Source organism: Anolis carolinensis, chromosome 3 (genome assembly GCF_035594765.1).
Source record: "Anolis carolinensis isolate JA03-04 chromosome 3, rAnoCar3.1.pri, whole genome shotgun sequence".
NCBI classification, from domain to species: domain Eukaryota; kingdom Metazoa; phylum Chordata; class Lepidosauria; order Squamata; family Dactyloidae; genus Anolis; species Anolis carolinensis.
The window spans coordinates 274,902,368-274,930,351 of record NC_085843.1 but is presented as its reverse complement, the minus strand read 5'-3'; the positions used below and the strand labels follow the sequence as shown (position 1 = coordinate 274,930,351).

General features: G+C 38.5%; 1 long non-coding RNA gene across 1 annotated transcript in view; it reads left to right on the top strand.

Annotated features, from left to right (window-relative positions):
* LOC103278155 (uncharacterized) overlaps positions 1–26,455 on the top strand; it is a 31,466-nt gene extending 5,011 nt beyond the window's left edge. Inside the window, exon 2 of the long non-coding RNA XR_505827.3 lies at positions 25,753–26,455. This is a non-coding gene — a long non-coding RNA (uncharacterized LOC103278155). The remainder of the gene's footprint in view (positions 1–25,752) is intronic.
* Positions 26,456–27,984: the final 1,529 nt, after the last annotated feature.

The following is a 27,984-nucleotide window of genomic DNA, read 5'->3' as shown; positions in this document are numbered from 1 at the left end:
TGAATAATAAATAAATAAATAAATAAATCAACTGGTTTTCCATAAGTGGGCTTTCATATTGTTAACTGGTGTCAAGTTGATTTCAACTTACATTTACTAGATGAATAAGAGACCTCCAGGTAAACCAATCATAAACAGGACTGCTCAGGTATTGCAGAATCGGAATCGTGGATTCCTTGAAAGACCCCATCAGTAATGGAGTCTTTCTCTTTTCTTAGTTCTTTCTACCCTGCCCAGCATTATAGGCCAGTGTCGCCCTTCAACATATGGTAGCAACAAAAAACGCTTGAGAAACATTTTTCAAGAATGAGAGAATTCTGCTTTTTTTAAAAAAAAAAAAAAAAAAGGATTTAATTCAGATTGGATACTCGACACATTAGTTCCCTGTGGTCTCAATGGGAACTTAAGAGTACATCTACTTACTTTAAAACTTGAGTTTTCACATACCCCCTAACCTTCCACAGTGCTGTCTAATTGCAATTATAAGAACACCCTTGATATATAAAAAATGAAACAGCATGATATTCTGCTACTTCTGAAATTACCAGATGCCAGGCATAAGCTTTGGACACACTCTTTTGGGAATCCCTGCAGGCAGTTTTGAAGTTACACTGAGTAAAATCTTATACTTGCATAAGTATTAGGGTTAATAGGTATTTTTAAAATTTAGGCTTTTTATATGCAACTTGATGCAATATATATGTATATAAAACTGATATTGCAAATTATAATTTCTCTCTTGTTATGATTTTTGTTATTTATATATTGTCCCTTTCCTTTCCACATAAACTTCCAAGTACTGTATTTCAACAGGAAGTGTGGGCTTGCTTTTGGCTGATGAGATAGTCAAGTTAATTAGGGTTGTTGTTGTTGTTGTTGTTGTTGTTGTTGTTGTTGTTGTTGTTGTGTTTCAGACTTAGGGCAACAGTAAGTCCAAAGTTTAGGGCAGGGTAAATGACCTTGGAGGGCCTTAGTTTGGGGGAGTCCTGCTTCATAGTTTTCCTTCCAAGTCTGATTTCTTGATTACAATCTTCATTTTCAATAATGACTCAGCGAAGTCATGGGAAGTCTTTTAATCTTGTGATGTCTTCATCATCCACTTTAAAGTTATGTAAATCATCTGTGACCATTATTTTTTTCTTAATGTTTGACTTTAAAGCCACTGTTGCATTTTCATCCTTGACTTTCCTCAGTAGTATTTGCTATTTTCTGCTTTCAACATGGTGTTATCTGCATGTCTTAAATAGTTGGTGTTCCCTCCTCCCATCTTCGACTCTTCTTCCTCTGAGGCTGGATCTACACTGCCATATAATGCAGTTTCAAAATGTAGTTTAACTGCATTGAATTGGATTATATGAGCCTACGCTGCCATATAATGCAGTTCAATGCAGTTCAATTGCATTCTGAAACTGCATTATATGACAGTGGAGATCCAGCCTGAATCAGAGGCCCCTTCCACACTACCAGATAATTCAGGTTATCAAAGCAGAAAATCCACATTATCTGATTTGAACTGGATTATCTTAGTCTACACTGCCATATAATCCAGTTCAAAGCAGATAATGCAGATTTTGTACACCTGTGTAGAAGTGGCCTAATTCAGCTTTATATGTAATATATAGTACACTGAATTTCATAGTAGTCTTTAATATAATATTGCCCCTTATTAGGTTCAAATTCTTGAAAGGATGACCAATTCAATCAATGAAGAACTTTTGGGTGATAAATCCAAATGGCTGAACTCTTTCAAGGTACATAAACAAAACCTATTGAAATCTATCAGAAAATATGGAAAACAAAACACTGGCACATAGACTGAAAACAAAATATGCATTCCAGTCCACAAGAAGGGGATAACCAGAGATTGCAATAATCATGAGATAATTGCATTAATTCTTCACATTGTTTTCCAGTGAAGGCTTTTACCATATATGAAAGGAGAAATGTCACATGTCCAAACTATGTTCAGAAAAGGAGAGGCACTAGGGATCATGTTGCAAACACATGTTGGCTAATGAAGTACACAAAATAATTTCAATAGGAAACCAGCCTTTGGTTTAAAGATAATAGCAAAGCCTTTAATTATATAAATCATGGAACGTGATTGGTTATCCTTAAAAATAATATGCCACAAAATGTTGATAACCTCAGATTGCTGCTTTTTTCCAATCCTTGTAATTTGCTGAGTGCTAAATAGGGTGGCCATTTAAATTTTGCTGGGAAAAGAATAAACATACCACTAAAAAGAAGACCGACAAAAACAGTGGCTCTCTTCCATTCTGCAGGGAAGAGCCCAGAATGTAGTGTTGTAGGTTTCTTCCTTGGCCTATGGAGTCCCTCACTGTCCTCTCTCCTATTACTATTTAATATGTACATGAAACTGCTGGGAGAGGTTGCATGAAAAATATGACAGCAGTATGCTGAGAACATCCAAGTTTTTTTCTGCTTTCCATATAACTCCCAGCAGTTCTAAACTAGAAACTTTAATCAGTAATGGATTGAATGAAAGCAAATGTATTATAGCTCAATCCAGACAGGACAGAGGTGCTTTTGATCAGTTAAATGGTAGATCAGTGAATAGAGATTCATCCTGTGCTGAACTATTATATTCCCCTGGAGACACATTTTTGCAGTTTGGATGAACTCCTGGATTCAGTTTGGATGAACCCAGATAATTAGGTTTTTGCAAAGGCCAGAAGTGCATTTACATAATTAAAACCATTTCACCAACTGTGCCCATTTCCAGAAACGTCTGCTCTGTGTACAGTAGCATCTGGATTGCTGCAGTTCTCTCTACATGAAGCTGCTTTGAAGAATATTTATTTATTTATTTTCGTCCCACTTTTCTCCCAATATAGGAACCAAATGTTTAATGTTCAGAAAACCCAGTAGATATAAAATGCTGTGTTCAAAATGTTAACTGGGGTTGGTTGCAACACTCCACCAGCTACCAATGAGAGAATGTGATTTGAGTCACCAACTGTGTTTCCATGGCTTAGTATGGATTTAAACCTTGGTCTCCCAGAGTTCTAGTCTAACATTCAAACCACTACACCACACTAGTTCTCCTGGTTAAGACTACAGACAGCTTTCCCATATGAACCTGTATGAGCTCAGATCTTTGGGGATGGTCCTTCACGGGTTCACTCTACTATTGGAATCATTATAAGCTACTATGTAAATTTTTCTGATCCCTGTGTTGAAGAAGCCAATACAAAAGGATTCTGCTGAAGGAGAGCCGAGGGTAAGCCACAAATGAAGTCTAAAGAAATAGTGGAATTTGTACCAAAACCTCCACGTTCTACATGCATAAACCTGTCATCAGGGCACATTTGATTTGACATTTGACAAGGGGAAACTGTGATATTATGTCCATATTTGGGCATGACAAAGTCTTCCTGAACCCTGCAAATATCCCTATTGAAAAGCAATTTAGAAATCTCCACATATCTCTCTGTTTGAATAACAGGTGCAGTGAGGGCTGCATCCTGCTGTAATTTAAACATCCCTTAGGTTCATTGCTGACTGAAAAAAAAATCAACACTTTTTTAACCATAAAGGAACCCCAACTTAAACTATCTCAATGTCTTCAATAAGAATTTTTATCCAACTGTATTTTTTAATGTAAAACGTTGTTATGTTTGATTGCTCCCCCCGCTTTCTTTTGAACATTGCTTCTCAGAAAGCTCTGTGTGAATTTTTTAAAAGATGGGTTTTAAACAGTGGTGAAGACAGATGCATATATTGAACTCAAAGAGACTTTATTTAAAAGACATTTGCCAGATCCCAGGCCTCTGGTTGGTGATGCCCATTCAAGGATACAGAATCCATCAGCCACATTATTATTTTTACATCTGAACTTTTTAAATATATATATGTGGCAGATAGACTTGAAACTTACAGGGTCATTTGCCCAGCATGTAATGGAATGTCCTGAGTTACAGATTCTAATTAGCTCAACCATCTTCAATAGGCCTGTACCACCAACGCTGTCTTACCGATTTCCACTTGGCTTTATCTGTTTCTTCTTTGTTGCAGCTGCAACCTGATCTTATCAATCCTTTGATAAGAAATATTTCAATTACCCTGGGGAGAGGCTTTCAGCTTTATGAAGCATTGAAGTCTTCTCCATTTGTTCTTCTGTTGAAGAGCACTTCAAAAGAAGAGTTTGGGAGGAAGTAATCTGATAAAATTAGGATAAAGTCTTGTGGACTTTTGCTGTGGATTTATTCTCCCTTGTAACCTGAGCTGAAGAATCTGCCAAATCAGTTAAGAGTGATACATTTCTTTAACTCTCAAAAGGGGGGTGAGGGGGATGCCTTAATGTTTGAGGGCACACTATATCTTTCATGTCAATGCTTTTAATGAAAAGAAACTTTAGGAATCTGAAATTTTGAGCATAGGATTGTTTAACTTTTAGTATTTTTCCTTTCGAAACCTCTCCCCATCACCAACACAGGATTTCAGGTAGAGGGCTATATTGTATTGGGGGCAGGCAGGAAAAAGGCTGAGAACCATGACACAAATACAGTACACACAACTTACGTATATTGCTGAGGCACATTTTTACCTAAACTAGAACAGGGGATGCACACACCATTTATCCCTCTTCTCCCAGATTTTCTTTCCAAATGATAGGGAATGTGTAGTCTTCTAGATAGTTTTGAATACAGTCCCCAACACTCCTCACTAACTGTTATTCTGGCTAGTGCTGTTGGGTGATACAGTCCATCAACACCTGGAATTCTTAAATCTTCCCCACTGCCTTGTTATGCTGAATGGCAGGAGAAAGGTCCTCCCTATCACCTGATATTTCACCTTTTTAACTGTAAGCATCACGGATTGACAGAACCTGTGACCTTATGCCCACAGAACACATGCTCTGCTACTAAACCTGTCACTTTATAACTGACCTTTTCTCTGGTCATTCATAACCTCTTGCAGTGGGTTTAGCTCAGGGGTCCCCAAACTAAGGCCCGGGGGCCGGATGCGGCCCTCCGAGGTCATTTACCTGGCCCCCGCCCTCAGTTTTATAATATAATATATTGTATATACATATAATATTGATAATAATATTATAATGTAATACAATATAACACTAATAATAATACCATATAATAATATTAATTATATATTCTATATTACATATAATATTACTAATAATATTACAGTATAGTGGTATAGTTCAATATAGTAATATATAATGCTAATATTGTGCTATGCTAATAATATAATATATTGTATGTACATATAATTTGTAAGCCACTCTGAGTCCCCTTTGGAGTGAGAAAAGTGTGATACAAATGTAGTAAATAAATAATAAATAAATATGTTTTAGACTTAGGCTCGCCCAAAGTCTGAAATGACTTGAAGGCACACAACGACAACAACAACAATCCTAATTAACTTGACTATCTCCTTGGCCAGAAGCAGGAGCACAGTTCCCATTGAAATCCTGATAAATGTATGTTGGGTTAAAATTGTTTTTATTTTTAAATATTGTATTGTTTTTTCATTGTTCTTGTTTTTGCACTACAAATAAGACATGTGCAGTGTGCATCGGAATTCGTTTGTATTTTTTTTTCCAAATGATAATCCGGCCCCTCAACAGTCTGAAGGATTGTGGACCGGCCCTCGGATTAAAAAGTTTGAGGACCCCTGGTTTAGCTTGTTGTATGCCTTCAAGTAATTTACAATCTATACCAACCCTAAGGTGACTCTACCAAAAGGTTAGTTAGAAGGTTTGCCTTCCTCTGAGGTTGGTTAACTTAAAAAAAAACAACGGAAGGGTCACAAAGGAAGAATTTGAACACTGTTCTCCATAGTCATAATCCAGCACTCAGGCTATACAATGGGATTATCTCTCCAGATCTTGCATACACATGCCAGTACCCGCAACTGAGAATGGCAGCATGAGGGTTTGATGTATCTCACTGCCATCTTATCGCTGTATTGTCTTCCTCAACATGGCAAGACTGTAGTAAACATATGCCAAAAAAATTATTGGCCTCAGTCTCAAATAATAATTATAGCCTGATATATAGAATGGCTGGGTATTTATTACTTTTGATCATTGTTCCTGAAACAGTGTATGTTTCAGATCCACCTGTTCCTAGTCAATTGGTACCTACAATGACAATGGTGATAGGTTATCTTAAGGCTATCATAAGTTGGAAATAACTTGAAGATACACAACAAAAACAACAGCAACAGATATGGACTCTGGAATATAGAGACAGGTGGGCTTGGGCCCCTGCTAAGGCTAGTATGAGGGTGCACACACCCATGGCCATGCAAAACAGGTCAACCAAGACACTTGTGAAGTTGGATCCACTAAGAAATTAACAGTGAGATTTTTTTATATATATAACTAGCTTTGCCCGGCCATGCGTTGCTGTGGATTAAGGGGAATCCTTTGTTGGGCAAGTGGAATAGCAGTGAATAGCCTCGCAGCCTCAAAGCCTGGCTGTTTTCTTCTTATGGGAATCCTTGTATTGGCCCTGTTTTTTTCCTGTCTGGAATGTCCCTGTTTTCAGAGTGTTGTTCTGTATTCAGTGTCTTAGTTTTAGAGTGTTGTAATAGTGGGAGCGAGGTTTTGTTGATTTTCAATGGATTTCGATAGGTAGGAACCAGACAGGGAAGTGTGGGTTGTATACCTGTGGAATACAGTTTGTCCAATGTGGTATAAAGAACTCTTATCTGTTGGAGGGAAGATTGTATGTTGAAATGAGTCACCAAGATTAGCATGTAAAGGCCTTGTAGCTTCAAAGTGTGGCTGTTTCCTGCCTGGGGGAATTCTGTTTTGGGAGGTGCTAGCTAGCCCTGAATGTTTCCTGTCTTGAATGTCCATTTTCAGAATGTTGTAATCACCTTGATTAGTATGTAATGTCCTTGTTTGTTGTGAGAGACTAGGGGTTTGAGCCTTTCCCTCCTTCCGCCCGCCAGCCCGCCCGCTCTTGTCTGTTCCCCCCCCCCCTCTCGCCGGACTTGCTTCTCTGTGTTTCCTCCTGTCCGGAGCCATGGAGGCGAAGGCAGTAACGGTTTTAACAGCTCCCTTGGGGTTCAGGCAGTGTTGCGTCAGCCTTGGAGTGACTCGGGGGGGGGGCACTTAGCGCATGCGCACATGGATTTTTCCTGTTTTTGGGGATTTTGAGGGACTTGTAGTTTGTTTGTTTGTTTCGTTTTGCTGTCTAAACACAGCGTTGAGGATGATGTCTTTTGTTGCCAAGTTTCGTGGTTTTGGGTTGTGTAGTTTCTCTGTTTTAATTAAAGTAGAATGGTCAGAAGCCTTTTATATATATAGATTATACATACCAATAAAGATAGAAATATGCATCTCCTGCTTTTTGACAATTTGTTTTTTAACATTCTACTAGTTCAATAGCTTACAGCCATGTTCCATGCTTTTGACCCCTGGCCTGCTCCTTCTCCCATGGGTTTCAGAGTCTCACTAATACAAGCCTCGCTTATCCAAGCCTCTGGATTATCCAAGCCATTTTTGTAGTCAATGTTTTCAATATATCATGATATTTTGGTGCTAAATTCATAAATACAGTAATTACAACATAACATTACTGTGTATAGAACTACTTTTTCTGTCAAATTTGTTGTATAACATGATGTTTTGGTGCTTAATTTGTAAAATCATAACCTAATTTGATGTTTAATAGGCTTTTCCTTGATCCCTCCTTATTATCCAAGATATTCGCTTATCCAAGCTTCTGCTGGCCCGTTTAGCTTGGATAAGTAAGACTCTACTGTAATGCATTCTGAAACTGCATTATACGGCAGTGTAGATCCACCCTCAGAGGAAGGACAGTCAAAAGTGGGTTGCTACTTTTATGCTTTGCTGTTTTTAATCTCTCTCAGCCATCTAGTGTTTAGTCTGATATTAGCAAGCTAAAAAAACAAACCCTGGATTCTACTTTTATTCCAATTCCATTTTCTTACAGTCATGCAATCACAAAAATGTCAGATAAGTGGGAGCTTTCTGTATTGCAGTTTATTTACTTACTTTATTTATACCCCGTCTTTCTACCTGTGGGAACTCAAGGCAGCTAACAACCACAGTTGAGTCCTCTCAAGAATAAGTCTATATGCAGTTTATCTCAAGAACACCTGGGAATCAGTTAAACTGAACCTATGGATGGGATTTTTAAGGACACATTATACAGTAGAGTCTCACTTATCCAACACTCGCTTATCCAACGTTCTGGATTATCCAACAATTATCCAACAATGTTTTTAATACATTGTGATATTTTGGTGCTGAATTCGTAAATACGGTAATTATTACATAGCATTACTGTGTATTGAACGACTTTTTCTGTCAAATTTGTTGTATAACATGATGTTTTGGTGCTTAATTTGTAAAATCATAATATAATTTGATGTTTAATAGGCTTTTCCATAATCTCTCCTTATTATCCCACGTTCTGCCGGCCCGTTTACATTGGATAAGCGAGACTCTACTGTACTTGTAAGAGTCTTATTATTTACGGTTGATTGAAAGGTAATGAATGGAAGACAGTCAGAGAGAGCATAAATTATGACTGTACCATCCTTGTGACTCCCCCACGTGGTTTGATGGAAAGGTCTATGCTCTTAGTTATTGACAGTGGGCTTTCCGCTTGGGAAAGGGGAATTGACAGTTGAGCTTGCAGAAGCTTTTTTCCCTCTGTGCTTCAGAAAAGTCTAAAGTAGAAAGGCCTGCCACAGCATTGTGAGTCAGAGTCATCCCTAAACAAGCAGCATTCACAAAGGGATTTTTTGGGTAATATTTGCATTCTACATATCCTTTGGAGCTCATTTCCTTCAGTGTTTTAAGCTTTGGAACACTGATGACTGAGAGGATTGAGATATGAGTCACAGAAGGATAGAACAAGAAATAATTTTAAGTGTCATCTAGTCTAGTCATCACCAGTGCAGAATCCAACATCTGTTTGGAAATGTGCAATGAAAAAGAGTTACCACTTTCCAAGTGACATTGCTACAGATAATATAAGCAAAAAACATCATTTTGTGCATTATTATGTTATACAAAAGCCCTTTGTCTTGAAAATGAAAAATATATATACTCATAACGATAATAAATCAATCAACCAATATAGAAGCCATTTTTAACTGGGACAAATTCCTAACAACAGTTGTAATGGGACTCTCCCTGGAAAAGAGAAGGAAGCCCATCTTTTGCTGCTATTTGCTTATACCAGAAAGAAACTTGAACTTTCCCCAAAGTTTTGCTTCTGCATAAGCTATATCTTTTCTATAGTCTTGATTTTTCTATTTAGTATCCATTCTTTGGGAATTTCACAGAAATATTCTTGTTTCTCTGGCCTTTGGGATGCTTAAAAATGTAAGAATGTTGAATAAGATTAAATAATTACCGTATTTCCCCAAAAATAAGACAGTGTCTTATATTAATTTTTGCTCCCAAAGATGCGCTAGGTCTTATTTTCAGGGGATGTCTTATTTTTCCATGAAGAAGAATTCACATTTATTGTTGAACAAAAAATGAAAATTTATTATATACTGTACTTTGCAAGGTCTTACTTTTGGGGGAGGCCTTATATTTAGCAATTCATCAAAACCTCTACTAGGTCTTATTTTCTAGGGATGTCTTATTTTAGGGGAAACAGGGTATAAAGAGAAACCCACTAGCAGAACAACAGTAACCTTGGTCTTCTGTATAGTTTGGAATTGGCAGGAAGTATAGGTAGCTCTCATACTCATCCTATACGCTTTTTTATATGCTTAAGTGATGCAAAACACAGTTAATCAAGCAGGCTTGCAGCAAAAAATCATAATAATGTAGCTTTCAGTACTGCAGTTTCTCTAGCAATCTGGACAACGTCAACTCACGCTGTAGGGATAGATAAAAATGTTTCCAATGTAGAATGCATATCAAACTTTTCCTTTATTAGGATGGAATGATGCTAACAAACCCCAGCTTGCCAAAGTGTTGGCAATTTCTAAAGCAGGGGAGAAGGAATATTGAAAGATCAGAAAATATCAGTTTATCAGTCTCATCTTGTAGAGAGGTAGGGTTGAATTCAACCATAGTCCAGGCCAGGAAATGATTTTGGGGGGTGGGTGCATATAGACCGCAGAATAGATGCAGTTTGACACTACTTTAACTGCCAGAGCTAAATGCTATGGAATCCTTAGAGTTGGAATTTCACAAGTCTTGAGACTTCCCTGTCGAAGCATGATGATACCTCATCAAAATCTAGTTCATATTGGGGGCTCTGATGAACAATTGCTGCAATGAATGACTGCTTTGATAAATTGCTATGTATCCTTCTTTACGTAACTGCTGTGTATCCTTCTTTACATAATGACAGTTATCAAGTCATGGCACCCTCTCCAAAAAGAAAGACAACGAAGAGACTTCAAGCATATTATATTATTGTTTTTCTTAATTTTTTAAAATGTTTGCCATGGCTCCAAAGTTGCAAAATGTTGAAGCAGATAGAGGCTTTGGGATGGACCTAGCAGCAGCTGTATCATAAAAACTCTATCAACCCTAACCCTTTAATAAATTGTACCAACTTGATGATTTTTGTGTTATTTGTGTCTTTTATGAACTGTGTCAATTCCTAAAAGTATTAAATGTATAAACTGTATCAAAAGAATGTATCTTAAAGTCAGCTACCTTTCCATGCCCTCAGTTTGCATAATCCCTTGAAAAAGGAGTTCACGGCCAGAGTCCCTCCAGCTATTTCCCAAGCCAGATAAATATCAAAACCTTTGTGTATATATGCAGACAGATGATGATCCTCTTTGTCATTGATTTGAGCTCAGGGTGTTTTTTCATTCAATTTGAGGCTGAGAGTATACTGTGGAAGAGGGGCTCAGCAAACATGAATGAGTTAACCTTTTGAATGGGCAGCCACGCCCTTGATTGTCTAGAATTACCACATTTGTCTTTTGGGTCTGGCACCCTTTATCTCACACAGAACTGGACACTTGTGTTAATCAGAAACTTATCAGAATATCCACCATTTCCTCCAGGATTGTGTCCTCCCAGGGGCATCCCTGCAACAGATTAGCTTTTTAAACTGTCCAAGCAGTTTAAACTGTCCAAGCAGTCTTTCTTCTCTCCACAGGGTTCTCCTTCTGCAGGCTGTGACATCAGGGGAACCTTTGGTCAATCCTGGTCATATCCTAGCCTTCCTCTCTTCTCAGCCAATCAGGAGAGGGAGCGGGAAATCTGAACAGCTGTCAGAACTGTATAAAATGCCATTTTTCTATGAATTTGTGTTTGCATCTTTTGAAGCGTATTGCCTTTACTTTCATCCTTTTTGGCCAAATTGTAATAAACCTTTGTGGCTTCCATTCAGCCTGGAGAGCATGTTATCTGTCTTGGCTAATCTGGTTTAGCAAAGGCTCACTGGGCTCTGTTTGCAGTCCTAGCTAAAATCACTACACAGTGCCTTCATTTCATTTTGACAGAACTTCAAGTTTAAGTTGGTTTTAGAACAGAGTGGATCATGGACCTTGAACGATTGCACTTATGCCCTATACCAACTGATGCACAGAGACATGCTGCCTCTGACCCTCTTCCAGGAGTGAATTTCCCTTCTGTGGGATAGGTTTCTCTGACTTCCTGTTGTCTCTCTCTCTCACACACATACACACGTTTTTAACCATGAGTCATTTGTAAGTCAGATGTTTGTAACTCAGGGGCTGCCTGTATAGGTGCTAAAAGCCATTGTCCTTGCCCTGCTAATATCTGTATGTATGATTCTCATATTTGTTACAAGACTATTGTAAGGAGAATCCAAAAGTGTGATTATTTCATTTAAACAGGGAACATTCAAGGGTAAGCATCCAACTCTGTGGACCTATCTTGAAAAGTCTGTTCCTAAATTCATATTTTTTTATCAAAGCCAAAGGAGAATAAAAGTTCACAATGTAGTACCATAAATTAGGAATCTGTTGTTTTTCTTAACTGCCACCAAATCAAATTCGACTTATGGTGGCTCCATCGTCATTATACATTTTTGTTTATTACCCACCTCTCCTTACAACTTGAGGTGGGCACAACATAATTATGAAGGAGAGATGTCTGTCCCTCTATTATCAACAGCTGCTCAAGTCCTGCAGACCCAGGGCTGTGGCTTCCTTGACTGAGTCCATTCACTTGTAGTGTGGCCTTCGGTGAAATTATTTTCACTGATAATCTTGGTAGGGAAGTAATTCCCCATGAATCCATGAATGACTGGTTGACTTTTGCATATTCCCTGCATAAGCTCCAATATTTCAACATGTGGAAACCAGAACATGTGTGGCCAAGCAACATCAGAGTGTGTTCAAGATGCCAAAAGTCATTAATGATCAAGAACATAAGCAAGGGGCAGGGAAAGACTGCAGTGGTTTGCTTTTGCCTGACTCTACAGGGAAGAAAAAGGATTTTGCACATGCAAAGGAGTGCAAACTACTTTTGCACTTTGAACTCAGATTTCAACAATTAAGGTAAATTGAAGTTGAAGGGGAAAGTTAGAGTAAGAGAGAGAAAGTGGGACATTTTAAAAGCAGCTGAAAAGTTTTAAAAATGGGATTAAATTAGATGGTTTTTGCCAAATTGATAGTTGGAAGGCATAGCATTTGTTTGGATGAAATCATTGTTTCTTCCTGGCCCTAACTATCTAGCAGTTATAATCAATAACTAACTTGCAGGATCAAAACGTTGGAAATATTCATCCCTTCCCAATATCTGTCATATCAGCATACGTATGATAATTCAGATACAATTTTTATTGGACGGTGAACCCAAGTAAAAACTAGTTCACAAAACTATGATAGATGATAAGCACTTGGCATATCTCAAAATTTGTTAAACAGAATTTAGTTTTGTTTAAAGAAGCTGCATACTGTTTATTGCCATGTTATACTGTACTTCTGTTCAATTTTGCTGTTCCCTGGAAGGTTCTTAAAGGGAGTTTTGCTGTTGTGTTGTCAATTAGATTATTCTCTATCTCTCTTGCATTTTCCCTTCTGCTTCAGTAGATCTCCTCCTTTAAATAAATGCTTGCCACTTTGAAAAACGTTTCACAGCCATGCCTTAGGATGGAATCCCTCTTTATGTCTCTATCTTACAAATTAATTTGTTGCAGCATTTGACATCCTAAATGTCTCTTGAAAAAGCAGGAACATACAACCCAACAATCTACTCACGATGAGTGTTATACATGTAAAGAAGATAATCTTTCAGTGGTCTGAAAATCCTGTCATTCTTGCTTTACTGTTATTAAGCTTTCTATAATGCTCAGCGTGCCTTTCTTTTTCTCTTGTCTAGCCTTTCAGAAAGTTTCGTTTTCTCCAAACTGAGGTAGAGAAGCAAGGAAAGGATCCACTTACTGCAGGGGAAGTGATTAAGAGCAGTTGGGGCATTGTGAAATTTTCCTTTGTGTTGAAGTCTGGTCAAATAAGGGCATGTTTTAAAAAATGATTTTGGGCAGCCTTCTGAAAATGAAGCTCTCTCTCTTGCAAATTAGCACTTCAATGCTTTATTTTATTATTTTATTAATGAATTGGTTTAATTTATATGCCACTTATCTCCCATATAGGTTAAAACAAAATACAGTTAACACAGTTTATAGTACAAAAGTTAAAAAAACAGACACATACATGACCAATCTCATTTAAAAACCACTAATTTAAAATAGTTTCAAATAATTTAAGTATAATGAAGACAAAAATATAGCACTGCATTAAAAGATCCTTGTACAAACAACTAAATAACAGTGGAAAGCCTGCCTAAATTAAAAAAATAGCCTTTACTTGATGTTGAAAGCGATCATAAGGTCATATCCTATTGGAGAAAATTCCATAGACTGGGAGCTGCCACTGCAAAGGTTCTCTCCTGAATTGTCATCAACTACATTGTCATCCATGGTTTCAGACTGATGTGGCATTGAGGGCTTTGCAGTAGTGGTTGCAGTGGCTGAGGGATGGGTGTGTTGTTTTGAGGTGTGTGCTGGGGGAATAATAATAATAATAATAATAATAATAATAATAATAATAATAATAATAATAATAATTTGGAAACAATAGACATTGACAAAATTACGATCTGCCAACTGCAAAAGGCCACCCTGCTGGGATCTGCACGCATCATCCGAAAATACATCACACAGTCCTAGACACTTGGGAAGTGTTCGACTTGTGGTTTTGTGAAACGAAATCCAGCATGTCTATCTTGTTTGCTGTGTCATACAACGTCGTTGTGTCAATAATAATAATAATAATAGCAACAACTTTATTTTTGTACCCCACCTCCATCTCCCCGAAGGAACTTGGGGCGGCTAACATGGGGCCAAGCCCAGACAATTACAATAAAACAAAATAAAATGCATACAAAACTAACATAGTAAAACAATAAAATAGTAACAGTAGCATAATAAAACATAGTATACAAACAGTGCAAAATACTCAAACAAAGGAGAACTGGGCCAAAGTGCAAGGAGTGAAAATTATAAAACCCATGGTGGGGTAGATAGATAAAGTGCTGCATTTAGTAAGAAACTCAGGGTGGGATAACAATGAGGTTATTCTTAACTGAGAGACAAAGTGCATCAGAAAAACAGGTTGACACTAAGACAGGACCTGACATGGGGATTAGTGATTCATTCTTCAAAAACACACCGGAAAAGCCAAGTTTTTAAACTTTTCCTAAAGGCTAACAGGGTAGGTGCTAGGCAAATCTCCCTGGGAGTGAGTTCTTCTTTTTTTTTTAATCTTTTATTTATGCTTTTAACATGTACATAAAATGAGAAAACATAAGGAGAACATAATGGAAAAAAAAGGGAAAAAAGGAAAAGAAAAAAAAAAAAAGGAAAATAAGACGAGCAAGACCCATTACCACTTCCAGCTCCTCTGCATTGTATTGTAAATCAACCTTAGAACATTTATTATTTTTGGCGTACCGTTCTATGTAACCTGAAGTCTAAGAATTCCTGTGTCATCTCAGTTCTGTGTTGCTTCCTGACAAATATTGACTAAATTTGTTCCAGTCCGTCCCTTGCCTTGGCAAGATGTTCTGTGATACTTTCTGTGTTAATAAATCCATATTTTTGATGTCGATTAGCTTCAGTGTCCATTTCTCTATTGTAGGAATTACTTGCGTTTTCCATACTTTGGCAATGCATATCCTGGCCACTGTTACCATGTATGTAAAAAGTTTTTCCGTGTTGGAGTCCATGTGAAAATCAACCATGCCTAATAGAAAATAATCTGGTTTTGTGTTAAGTTTAATTTGCAATATTTTCTCAATTTCTTTCCTTATTTCCAGCCAGAACCTTTTTATTTTTTTACATCTCCACCACATATGCATGAAGTCTCCATTATGTTTTTGGCATTTCCAGCACCTCCCGTCTCCTTTTCCCTTGCTAAACTTTGCAAGTCTTTCTGGAGTGAGATACCATCTATAGAAAACCTTAAACCAGTTTTCCCTAATTTCAGTTGGATATGTAAGCTTTTGATTCTTCATCCATATCTTTTCCCAGTCTGAAAACATAATCGTATGGCCTAATTCTCGAGCCCATTTTGTCATTACCGTTTTTACCTGGTTATCTTCTGTATCCCATAACAGTAGTTGTTGATATAATGTTTTTATTATTTTTGTTTCTATTTTTAATATCCTGTCCCAGCATGTTTCCTTTAATTCAAAGCCTATTCTTCTGTCCTCTAGGAAAATACCTCTTATTTGCCAGTAGTTAAGCCATGTCAGTGTGGGATCGATTTCTTTTATCTCTTCGTATGTTTTAAGATTAACTTCTTGGTTTTCTATTCTTAATATTTGCCTGTAGGTCAACCAGGTTTCCCTTGGTAATTCTCTCATGTGCTCCGCTTCAAGGGGGGAGCACCACATTGGAACTTTTTTATAGAATCTTATTTTATACTTCTCCCAAGTTCCTATGAGTGCGGCTCTTAGGAAGTGGTTTTTAAAATTTCTTTCTTTTATGGGTTTCTCTCTACACAAGTAGCTGTGCCACCCTTTCCTTAGATCCTGACCTTCCAGGGCTAATGTTTTCCTTTTGTTTAGGGTGGTCCAGTCCTTGACCCAACTCAGGGCGGCAGCATCGTAGTAAAGCTGGAGGTCCGGAAGGCCCATCCCGCCTCTCTTGGGAATGTCCTTTAAATTTTTGAACCCTATCCTTGCTTTTTTCCCTTCCCATATGAATTTCTGAATGTCCTTCTGCCACTCTGCTATAATCTTTTTGGATCTTAGAATTGGTAAGTTCTGAAATAAAAAGTTTACTGGGAGTGAGTTCCAGAGCCGAGGGGCCACTTCAGAGAAGGCCCTCTCCCTCGTCCCCACAAGTCGCGCTTGTGACGGAGGCGGGAGCGAGAAAAGGGCCTCCCCTGAAGATCCCTTGAAGATCGAAGAGATCGAGGCATTTAATTTCATTGTGAAATAGCACAATGACAATAAAGTCATTCAATTCAATTCAATTCAATCATGATGGGATTGAGAGATAGCCCTCATAAAACTTAATCAGTAATATTGTATTGTATTGTATATAGTAGAGTCTCACTTATCCAAGACTCGCTTATCCAAGGTTCTGGATTATCCAATGCATTTTTGTAATCAATGTTTTCAATACATCTTGATATTTTGGTGCTCAATTCGTAAATACAGTAATTACTACATAGCATTACTGCATATTGAACTACTTTTTCTGTCAAATTTGTTGTATAACATGATATTTTGATGCTTAATTTGTAAAATCATAACCTAATTTGATGTTTAATAGGCTTTTCTAAACTGAAGACCTGGCTATGTACGCAGGCATTTGAAGAATAAGCATGTGTTGGCTTTGATGAGGTCTGAATTACGGCTCTTGTATAAGTTCTGGTGGATGAATGGCATAAGCACTTTGCATTGTTTTAAACTTTGTATAATGTATTTTATGACTGTTTTAACTGTTTTAACATTTTAGTTCATTGTATATCAGTGTAACGGCATCAATTGCCACTTATAAGCTGCCCTGAGTCCCTTTGGGTGAGAAGGGCGGGGTATATATAATTGAAATAAATAAATAAAATTAAAAAAAATCCTTAATCCCTCCTTATTATCCAACATATTCGCTTATCCAACATTCTGCTGGCCTGTTTATGTTGGATAAGTAAAACTCTACTGTAGCATGCAATCTATAAATATGTGAGGGGAAGTCATAGGGAGTCAGGAACAAGCTTTTTTTCGGCTGCCCTGGAGACTAGGATGCGGAACAATGGCTTCAAACTATAGGAAAGGAGATTCCACCTGAACATTAGGAAGAACTTCCTAACTGTAAGAGCTGTTCAGCAGTGGAACTCTCTGCCCCGGAGTGTGGTGGAGGCTTTTAAGCAGAGGCTGGATGGCCATCTGTCAGGGGTGCTTTGAATGCAATTTTCCTGCTTCTTGGCAGAATGGGGTTGGACTGGATGGCCCACAAGGTCTCTTCCAACTCTATGATTCTAGGTATAACTGTTTGACTTATCTAGGTATTACTGTTTGAATGATGCTCAAGCATGTTCCTTGTTGCTTCTAATACAATACTATTAATTATTAATGTACAAGCAGGCATTGAGTCCCTGGTTCAACTCTTGTCTCATTTGCTGCAGTGCTTATCTCCATAGTATAGTGGAGCATTATAAACATAGATGAACATAGCAAAGATACATAGAAACAGCAATGAATTTGTCTCCCAGCTACAGTATTTTGTTACACTGCTGCCATCTAGGGTATGAAATTGCAGTAGGAATAAATGTGTGCTTTGTATTAATAGGCATTCAAATAACAAGGAGAAAAAAAACCCAAAACCCTGATCAGGAAGTGATGGTTCTCTCTCTCTCTCCCCCCCCCCCCCCCCACTCCCATTTCATCCTCTCAAGTATATTGCTCTGTTGCTGCCATCTAGGGCATGTTTAGCAATACATATCTTTCAAAGAAAAAATTTCAGCTGAATCAACAAACTGGGTAAACTGAACATTGAACACAAAAGGCTGTAATTCAGTTGAGATAAATAGAAATTAACCAGAAGAAAATTCTGTTCACTCCAGTTAACTAACCTGAGAGGCAAACTTCTAGTTAGTCTAAGTAGCAGTTAATGTCAGCAAAGTGCAATTTCTTAGCAGCGTGGCTTCTAACTTCTTGTTCCACTTTTCATTCTTCCCCGCAGTTTTTCAAATGTGTGGTTCAAGGGATTTTCTTGTTTTGCCAAACTAAGGAGCTGGATAAGTTTAAATATCTAAAGGCTCCGGATCCTGTATGATCTTAGAAGCTAATTAGCTTTATCTCTGCTTATTACTTGAATGGGAGAGTCCCAATGAACACCAACTGCTGTAAGATGTACAGTAGAATCTCACTTATCCAAGCCTAGCTTATCCAAGCCTCTTGATAATCCAAGCCATTTTTGTAGTCAATGTTTTCAATATATCATGATATTTTGGTGCTAAAGTCATAAATACAGTAATTACAACATAACATTACTGTGTATTTAACTACTTTTTCTATCAAATTTGTTGTCTAACATGATGTTTTGGTGCTTAATTTATAAAATCATAACCTAATTTGATGTTTAATAGGCTTTTCCTTAATCCCTCCTTATTATCCAAGATATTCGCTTATCTAAGGTTCTGCAGGCCCGTTTAGCTTGGATAAGTGAGACTCTACTGTATTTCAGAGGAATTAATTGTCAGACCACTCCTCAGTATTTCTTGGCTAAGGAAACCCTATGCTATTCATAGGATCACCATAAATCAACAGGTGACATTTAGGCACACATACATACATACATACATACATACATACATACATAGGCTATTTACAGAGAATAATTTACTCAGGAGCAGAGCCGCAAAGTGGTGTAAATGTGAATAGTTAGGTGGAGGAATCATCACCTATCTTAGGTAGACCTCAATGATTTCTTTGAGGTCTCTTTGTGAGATGCTCTTCATAAGCAATGGGCTGCTCTTATATAAAGGCCTATTCATAGAATCATAGAATCATAGAATAGTAGAGTTCGAAGAGACCTCATGGGCCATCCAGTCCAACCCCCTGCCAAGAAGCAGGAAATCGCATTCAAAGCACCCCCGACAGATGGCCAACCAGCCTCTGCTTAAAAGCCTCCAAAGAAGGAGCCTCCACCACAGTCCGGGGCAGAGAGTTCCACTGCCGAACAGCCCTCACAGTGAGGAAGTTCTTCCTGATGTTCAGGTGGAATCTCCTTTTCTGTAGTTTGAAGCCATTGTTCCGTGTCCTGGTCTGCAGGGCAGCAGAAAACAAGCTTGCTCCCTCCTCCCTATGACTTCCCCTCACATATTTGTACATGGCTATCATGTCTCCTCTCAGCCTTCTCTTCTGCAGGCTAAACATGCCCAGCTCTTTAAGCCTCTCCTCATAGGGCTTGTTCTCCAGACCTTTGATCATTTTAGTTGCCCTCCTCTGGACGCTTTCCAGCTTGTCAACATCTCCCTTCAACTGTGGTGCCCAGAATTGGACGCAGTATTCCAGGTGTGGTCTGACCAAGGCAGAATAGAGGGGGAGCATGACTTCCCTGGATCTAGATGCTATTCCCCTATTGATGCAGGCCAGAATCCCGTTGGCTTTCTTAGCAGCTGCATCACATTGCTGGCTCATGTTTAACTTGTTGTCCACGAGGACTCCAAGGTCTTTTTCGCACACACTGCTGTCAAGCCAGGTGTCCCCCATTCTGTATCTTTGCATTCCATATTTTCTGCCGAAGTGAAGTATCCTGCATTTGTCCCTGTTGAACTTCATTTTGTTAGTTTCGGCCCATCTCTCTAGTCTGTCAAGATCGTTTTGAATTCTGCTCCTTTCTTCTGGAGTGTTGGCTCTCCCTCCCAGTTTGGTGTTGTCTGCAAACTTGATGATCGTGCCCTCTAACCCTTCGTCTAAGTCATTAATAAAGATGTTGAACAGAACCATGAAATAAATCCAGAAAAAATCACAGAAAAAGCAATAGAAATAGAAAATGGGCTTGGGGGGAAGAGCATGAACAATGGCACAGGGCTATGGAGACTGAGCATCTTAAGGATTTTCTTATAGCGAGGGAAGTCATAACGGATTTTGAGGGCTATGGCCTTGGGTGATAACAATGGCTTTGCTTCTACCTTCTAGTATGAGACCATTTAAACTGCCATCTCTCAATGCCAGGGAAACATGGGAGTTGTGATTTGGTGAGGTATGAGCACTATTTTCAGAGAAGGCTTAAGGCCTTGTAAAACTCTCCTGATCCCATATTATTGAGTCATGGAATTTACCTGGAACAGATAACCAATGGAGGCAATGAAACCTAGTTCAGGACCACATTTTGCCCTGAAGTGGAATGAAATAAATCCAGAAAAAAAATCTTTCTTCTAAACACGTTTGGAAAGTGCTTGGAAATTCTCTTCAGATTGTGCCACAGAATTTGCATATTCTCCCCACCTTTCTACTAAAAAATAGTGTAGCTCATGAATTGCATTAAAACAAATCCAAATGACACAACCAACAAAATTATTATAATGAATGAAAATTGTTCAATAATTTATTTACAGCATTTATATTCCGCCCTTCTCACCCCGAAGGGGACTCAGGGCGGATCACATTACACATATAAGGCAAACATTCAATGCCATAACATAGAACAGAGACAGAGACAGACGCAAGCACTGGGCTGGCCTCGAACTCATGACCTCTTGGTCAGAGTGATTTGTTGCAGCTGGCTGCTAACCAGCCTGCGCCACAGCCCGGCTGATGAATTGAATTAAAAAGTGTGTTCCTTGAAGGGAAAGATCAGAAGTTGACCACAAAGCCAATGCAAGATAGAAGATTCTTAAAGGAAAAGTATTCCATATCAAGGAAAATTTGTGCCCCTTTCACACTGCCCCTATATCCTAGATTCTGATTCCAGGTTATCTTCTTAATTATCCCAGGCAGTAGAGACTCATATAATCCAGTTTGAAGCAGATAATCCAGGCTAAGATCCTGATATATAGGGCAGTGTAGAGGGGACCTTAGAAGCTACCCCCATACCCTTTCTAAAAGCAATGAGAATGGAAACTGATTGCATGTTTGAAGGGACTGCCTTTTGGAGTCTGGAGGCAACATTGGAGAAATCCCTCTACTTTGTATCTTGAGTGTCCTCAAGAGGTTGCTTGCTTGCTGCTGCTTTGTAAGTAGTGGAGGCAAGATATTTTACTCGCGGGGGACTGGAGTGGGAAGCATAATGGAAGCCACTAGCCTATATAATTTCTTACTGTTTTAGGAGACAGAGCCTAGAGACCTCTTCACAGGGGACATTTTTGCCCCATTTTGCTGCTTTTATTTGCTAAAAGGATGGGGCCTGCCGTGCGCCATCACATGACGCATGACAGGCCCCACCCACATTCCTCCCAAAGTAGAGGGGAAGCGCCAAAACTCCACCACTGTGGGGAGGAAATTATAGTTTGGATAGTTCTGATGGAGCTACTCACATTTTCCTCCCCTTTTCCCTGTATGATGGGAGAAAGGGCAGCAGGGCAACCCACATTGCTGCGCATTGCCACCCTTTCTCCCATCTGATGTGGACAGGGTGCCAACTGTATGATGGGGGAAGAAGGGATGCCACAAGCCACCTCATGTGCCTTCTCTTTCACCAGAAATTGCCAGCGAAACAGCACAGCCCAAAAGGGCTATTTGAAGTGCTCGCAGAGCTTCTGCCTAGTTCTCCTCTTCCAAACTGCAGGCCATTACAACTCATTGGATACACCCCAGGTTCTGCCTCCATAGACCATATTAACCCTTTGTGTATGCAAAGCGTGTGGATATTGTTCAGAGTAACATCCTCTAAACCATGGTCACAATTAAAACCATGGTTTTCAAGAAATGCTTTGGGGTCATCCATTTTTGCATCACTCACTATCTTCACCTGGCTTAGTAAAGAAGTGATTCAACTATTGAAATGCTGAATACAGTAGAGTCTCACTTATCCAAGCTAAATGGGCCGGCAGAAGCTTGGATAAGCGAATATCTTGGATAATAAGGAGGGATTAAGGAAAAGCCTGTTAAACATCAAATTAGGTTATGATTTTACAAATTAAGCACCAAAACTTAATGTTATACAACAAATTGGACAGAAAAAGTAGTTCAATACGCAGTAATGTTATGTTGTAATTACTGTATTTACGAATTTAGCACCAAAATATCACGATATATTGAAACATTGACTACAAAAATGGCTTGGATTATCCAGAGGCTTGGATAAGCGAGGCTTGGGTAAGTGAGACTCTTCTGTACTTCCCAGACAAGGTTCCATCTCTCCCAGAATGTTAGTAAGTAATACATGATAGAGAGGAAATGCCATTGAAATAAAATGTTACTTTTGGGACAGGGATATTCAGCGGAATGGTTTTGTTTTGTTTTTCTTAAGTATTGGGGTAATTTGTCTCAGGAACTCCAGATGGAAATCCCTTTGTTAAAAAAAATGTTTCAGAAAACTTCATGATGTCATGATTTTTTGCACCTGAGACACTTTGAAATGATTCCAAATTCAAACATTTTTATTTTGGTTTGGGGTGCATTCTAATAGTTACGTGTTCATTTAACACATGTATTTTTTGCCATTTATGAAGCTCTACCATAATGTTGTTATTCCCCAATGCTGGGTGATCATTAAAATTACTCCTTTTAGAGGGCTTGTGTGAATATGGCTCATTGTGTCCAATTTGTCTAAGATACAGAATTACTAGGGTCACAAGATCCCTCACAGAATATGATTGTGTTCAGTCATGGGCTTTGAAGGCATACCTGGCAACAGCCTTTTAGAGCACTTTGGAACATGGTTCAAATGCAGGAAGATATGGATGCATATACACTGTAGAATTAATGCAGTTTGATATCACTTGAATTGTCATGACTCAATGCAATGAAATCCTGGGATCTGTGGTTTGATGAAGCACCAGCACAGTTTGTCAGTGAAGATTAAATCTAATAATTTCATAGTGTTGAGCTATGGCAGCTAAAGTGGTCTCAAACTGCATTAATTTGGGTTCCCTAGGGAAGGAAAGCAGTATATAAATGATGTAAATAAATTAATTATACACCGTAGATGCACCACAAGAGATTTCAGAACCAGGACCACAGGGTTCTCCCAAGGCTGCTGTGCCTTCCATTCTGATTAGGGACTTCTGGAAGTTGTCATCCAAAACAGTAATTTGTCCATGCTCCGAGTCAGATCAGTGAAAGGACAGGTCCTTGCGAGTTTACCTATTTCTAAGAAATTGGGTCAAACAATACCTGCTTCTTTCCCTTTAGATCTCTATGTGTAGCAGGGCAATAGACTTAGCTTTTTCGTGAAAACTGAAAGCTCAGGAAAAGAAATTGCAAATTAGGGCACTGCTCTTCCCCCTTTTGTTTCTGGGGAGACTTGGGCCAGGTGAAGAGGACATCTCCCGGTCACGATCTCCGAGCAGAAGATAGTGCAAAGCGTGCTTCTTCATGCCAGATGACCAAAGACAAAATATGACCAACCTTGCAAGTGCCATGGACTGTTTCTGACAATGGCAAGGTCAAGTTTGTTGTCGCCTTTGAGCCTTGCTTTCCTAACGTATGGTTTACAGGACTCTGGAAAATAACAGAAAAATGGCCAAATACAGATTAGCTTAGTTCTTCCATGTACTCATAATTGGGCATGTTTTTGAAAAGCATATCGATTGTATAATAGCACATAGGGATATTTTAAAACAGTGCTTGAGTGATGAACGGCAGCAGTGGCGGAATCAAATACCTGACGTTCTTTTGAAGCCTGCAGTTTTATGAGCTCAGGGTCCTCAAAAGCCTCAGAAGTTGCAAGAGACAAATGGAGATCGTTCTGGCTTTAATGCACCCGCTTGCTTCAAACATCAGTGAGTGACTGCCATAAAATTGGAGTGGCCATTAAAACTTCAAAAGTAGAAAAGATACCTGACCTGGATTTCACTTCCCATAGGTCTGTCATGAACATGTTCCTAAAACAGCTCATCAGTTACACTAATGATATTGTTTCAAGTCTAATTTGAAAATGTGTCCTGAATACACTTTAACGTTTTTTAAAAAAACTTTTTTAGACATAAAAATCAGATAAAAGTTTCGGTATTAACTTTTTGCTGTTGCAAGCAGCTTTTGCTCCTAGTTCTGAAGATATAAATAACTGGACCATTGAACACAGTGGGACTCATTTTTCAATAAGCAAAGGTACAAAAGGAATGTCAGTAGGGACTATGGTACAACTAAATAACTGTTGAAAGGTAACTAGGGCACTATCATGAGATACATATGTATGTGAATGCATACACATGTATGCATTTGTATATGCATAGGTATGTATGATTTCATCCTCATCAGTTTAGAGAGGGATTTACAATGTACAAACCTCTGCCCCAAAGTTACTTCTCTGGAGGTTTTGAAGCAGAGGCTGGGTGGCCATCTTTTGGGGGTCCTTTGATTGTGCTTTTCCTACATGGCAGGTAGTTGGACAGGATGGTCTCTCCTGATGCTATGATTCTACAATTCTACAATCGAAAATCCAATAAACCAACAGAAGAAGGGGAAGCAAATGGAGATTGGGGAGAACCAATAAAAGAACATGGTTATATGCCTACAGGCTTAATAATTCTTTGTATCAATTTGAGGGATTATTCCAATGTTTTCATGCAAAAAGTCCAGTTAAAGAAGAGATTCCAAAGGAGTGAGAGTACCTAAAGATATGTTTTGTAGGAAGTAAGAGAACCTTCTGGATCAGACTCAAAGCCTATCTCTATCACCATTGTTCTGCACAATAGCTATGTATAAGGATATTCTAGTATTAACAGATTTCTTTTCAGTCTTTTCCTTCATCATTACTAGCATGTAATTTGGTTCTTTTACAATGTGCAAAATTTTGTAAATGCTGATACTCTGCAGAGCAAGGTTGAGAACCATGCAGCCCACTGAAGGTGGTGGAACAGCAGCTCAGACCTAAGCAGCATATTCAATGAATAATAATAATAATAATAATAATAATAATAATAACTTTCTTACCCACCTCTCCATGTGACTCAAGGCAGGTTACAGAACAATTAAAACTCATAAACATTGTAAAAATATTACAATACACATATTAAAATGTATTTCTATAAAAGCTAAATATTAAAACATATTTCTATAAAATACATGTTAAAATACACAAAACTGAGATTAAACAAATGACACACATTTAAAAGTCATGCTTAAAAATAATTTGCATGGAGAGGAATATTGGGAACTGATTTTGAAATCTGGAGAACCACATCATCTTCCGGGCTGTGGCGCAGGCTGGATAGTGGCCAGCTGCAACAAATAACTCTGACCAAGAGGTCATGAGTTCGAGGCCAGCCCGTTTTTTTTTTACCACTGTTATTATTTGTTGTTTTTTTAACCTTTGTATTGCATTTTTAAAACTTGACTAGTGTCGGATTGTTAGCCACCTTGAGTTCCCATGGGGAGAAAGGTGGGGTATTAAGAACGTTATTAAAAATTAATTACAATGATAATAGTAATAAATAGTGAATCATGAATCACAAACAGTCCAATATGTGCCCAGCAAAAGAAAAGAAAAGAAAAAGATAAACAAGCGAATAGAATCGAGTTCCAGAAACCAGGCTTTACCAAGGTGAAGAAAATCAACTCAGAGCATACAGTTGTTGCAGGAGCAGAGCCTGTGAACTTTAAAAAAATCAGATCTTTTGCCAAAAGAACTCAGACTTTCTTCTTTTTTCACCTTGCAGCTTCCCATGGTGCCAGAAAACCTGCTACATGGAGTTTCCTAGACCTCTGAACCAGCTATTGTTGGCTGGCATCCTTTTAGTGATTTATGGTGGCATAAGTCCAGTTCATGCCTCCTGAAGTTATTTTTGGACACTACAGAGGTTGGAATTCTTTACAAATACAATGACCAATCTCCACCTATAGCCAATCTTTATGCTGCAACAGCTCTTCAGTCCAGGGCAATTTACTGGCCAGTGAAAAGTGGAGGAGCAGCATGTTCTAAAGGTGAATGCATGGCATCGATGTTGTCTTTCAGTATCTCTGAAGAACTTCCCAGGAAGTGCCAGAGGAAGCTTCATTGGCCAGCAAATTACTGTTTTGTTGGTGGTGGGGTGCAGCAGCAAAAAGGTGGACTTCAGGCCAGTAAGAGAGGAGCCATTTCTTTGTTCACCCTCAGTGTAACTTTATAATCCATTTCCTCATTTATTTCCCAATTATCATTGTGAACATGGAAAATCTGTGTCTTTTATGCTGCTATAGAAGAGGGAGTTTCAGCAGGTGTTGCTTTTTACTTGGTTTTAACACATGTAATAATCTGCCGAATAACCTCTTCTATACAACCATTAAAGATACAGGACTCATCTCCAGTTTTCACTCTGGCAAACTTGTTTCTAATTGTATTTACGAGCTTTTGCACAATATAAATATAATTAACTTACACAAGCTGCTTTGAGTCCTGGATTGGGACGGAGGCATAATTATGACATTTGTTTCCAAGTATCTCCTAAAAATCAATTCCAAACAATAGCATTTGAAGATTTATTTTAGTTTTCTTTATTTTCCAAGTCTGCCCTTAAAATGTCATGACCACAGAATCACTCTGGAGGACCTACAGATTTACAAAAAGGTGTTCTCTTAGGTGAAAAACAGTGTTTTTCATTCACCTTTTCCCACTTTCATGGAAGTCTTACATCCTTAACCCCAGAGAGTGTGAACACAAGGGTGAGAAGTGGTCAGGGGGAAAAAATTACCATCACACACATTTAGTGACTTTGAATATAAAAACTGGGCGGTTGTAGTAATTTTTTGAAAAAGCAATTCCACTTGAATAAACGTGTGATCTGTGAATGAGCTCTCCAGCAGGAGAAGAATCTTTTGAAGCTATGAAGGGATGCTCAGTTGGTTGTTTAGTTAGTACAGCTGTCTCTTGAAAATCCTGATGAAATAGCAAACAAACAAGGATCAATCATGAGCTTCCAGTTGCTGTCATACATGAAACATTCTTTGAACCATTCTTGGTGTGCTTCTGGTAGATGCCTAGAAAAAGATTTCTCCCAGATATTTTGCTGAGGTATATACTTTGCCATTTGTTCACAGATGCATATTAACAGCAGTAACCTCTCCTAAGGGCACATGAATATGTTCATAAGCTACCCTCTTGCTTTATGTTTTTTAAAGAAAGGCATCTCATGTGTTCACTTGGGTTTCTCTATAATGAAGTACTACTAGACCAAAGAATCACTTGTGGCAGGTAGCAGGGAAATTTCAATAAAGTAAACTCTCAGTATTATCAAAATTATACATTTGGGGCTGTTAGTATGGCCTAGAAAAAGATGAGGACAGGCTCATCTCATTAAATGAGAAGAAATAGTGGAATTAGCTTGAATCTAATTACAAACCACACTATCTAATGTAAAAACATGACTGTTTTTTTCACTCCCATTCATTTTGGCTAGTAATTAGTTTTGGCCTCTAAAATGCCACCCTTTAATCATCCAAACACAGATGTGATTTGCCGTGCAATTTAATCTTGCTTTAATGAAGAACTAATGGACGCATCGCAAATTACTTTCCCTGTTGGAGAAAAATTCTATTTCCTTCTTTTCAAAAGATCAAGAGTATCTTGTGATAATAGCCCAAGCGGCCCTGGCAGCCTCGTTGCGCAGAGCAAACAAGCTCTTTTACTCAACTCCCAATTCAATGGAGAAAAAGAGGCTACAATTAGCAACAAAGCAGGGGAAACGCGGCATTACAGCCGAATCACTTTCTGCAGCTCAACCCCCGGCAACCACTGCCTTGTTAGAGCCAGGTCTAAAGTGTCAGGAGCGAACAATGCGCCGTGATAAATTACTCTCTTCAAACAGCTGCACTGCTAATTTTCAATTATACACACAAATGGCTCTCAGATTGGAAGAAAATGGAGTGCATGGGGAGAATGGTCATAGATTTCTGTGTTTGTTTGGTGGGGAGAG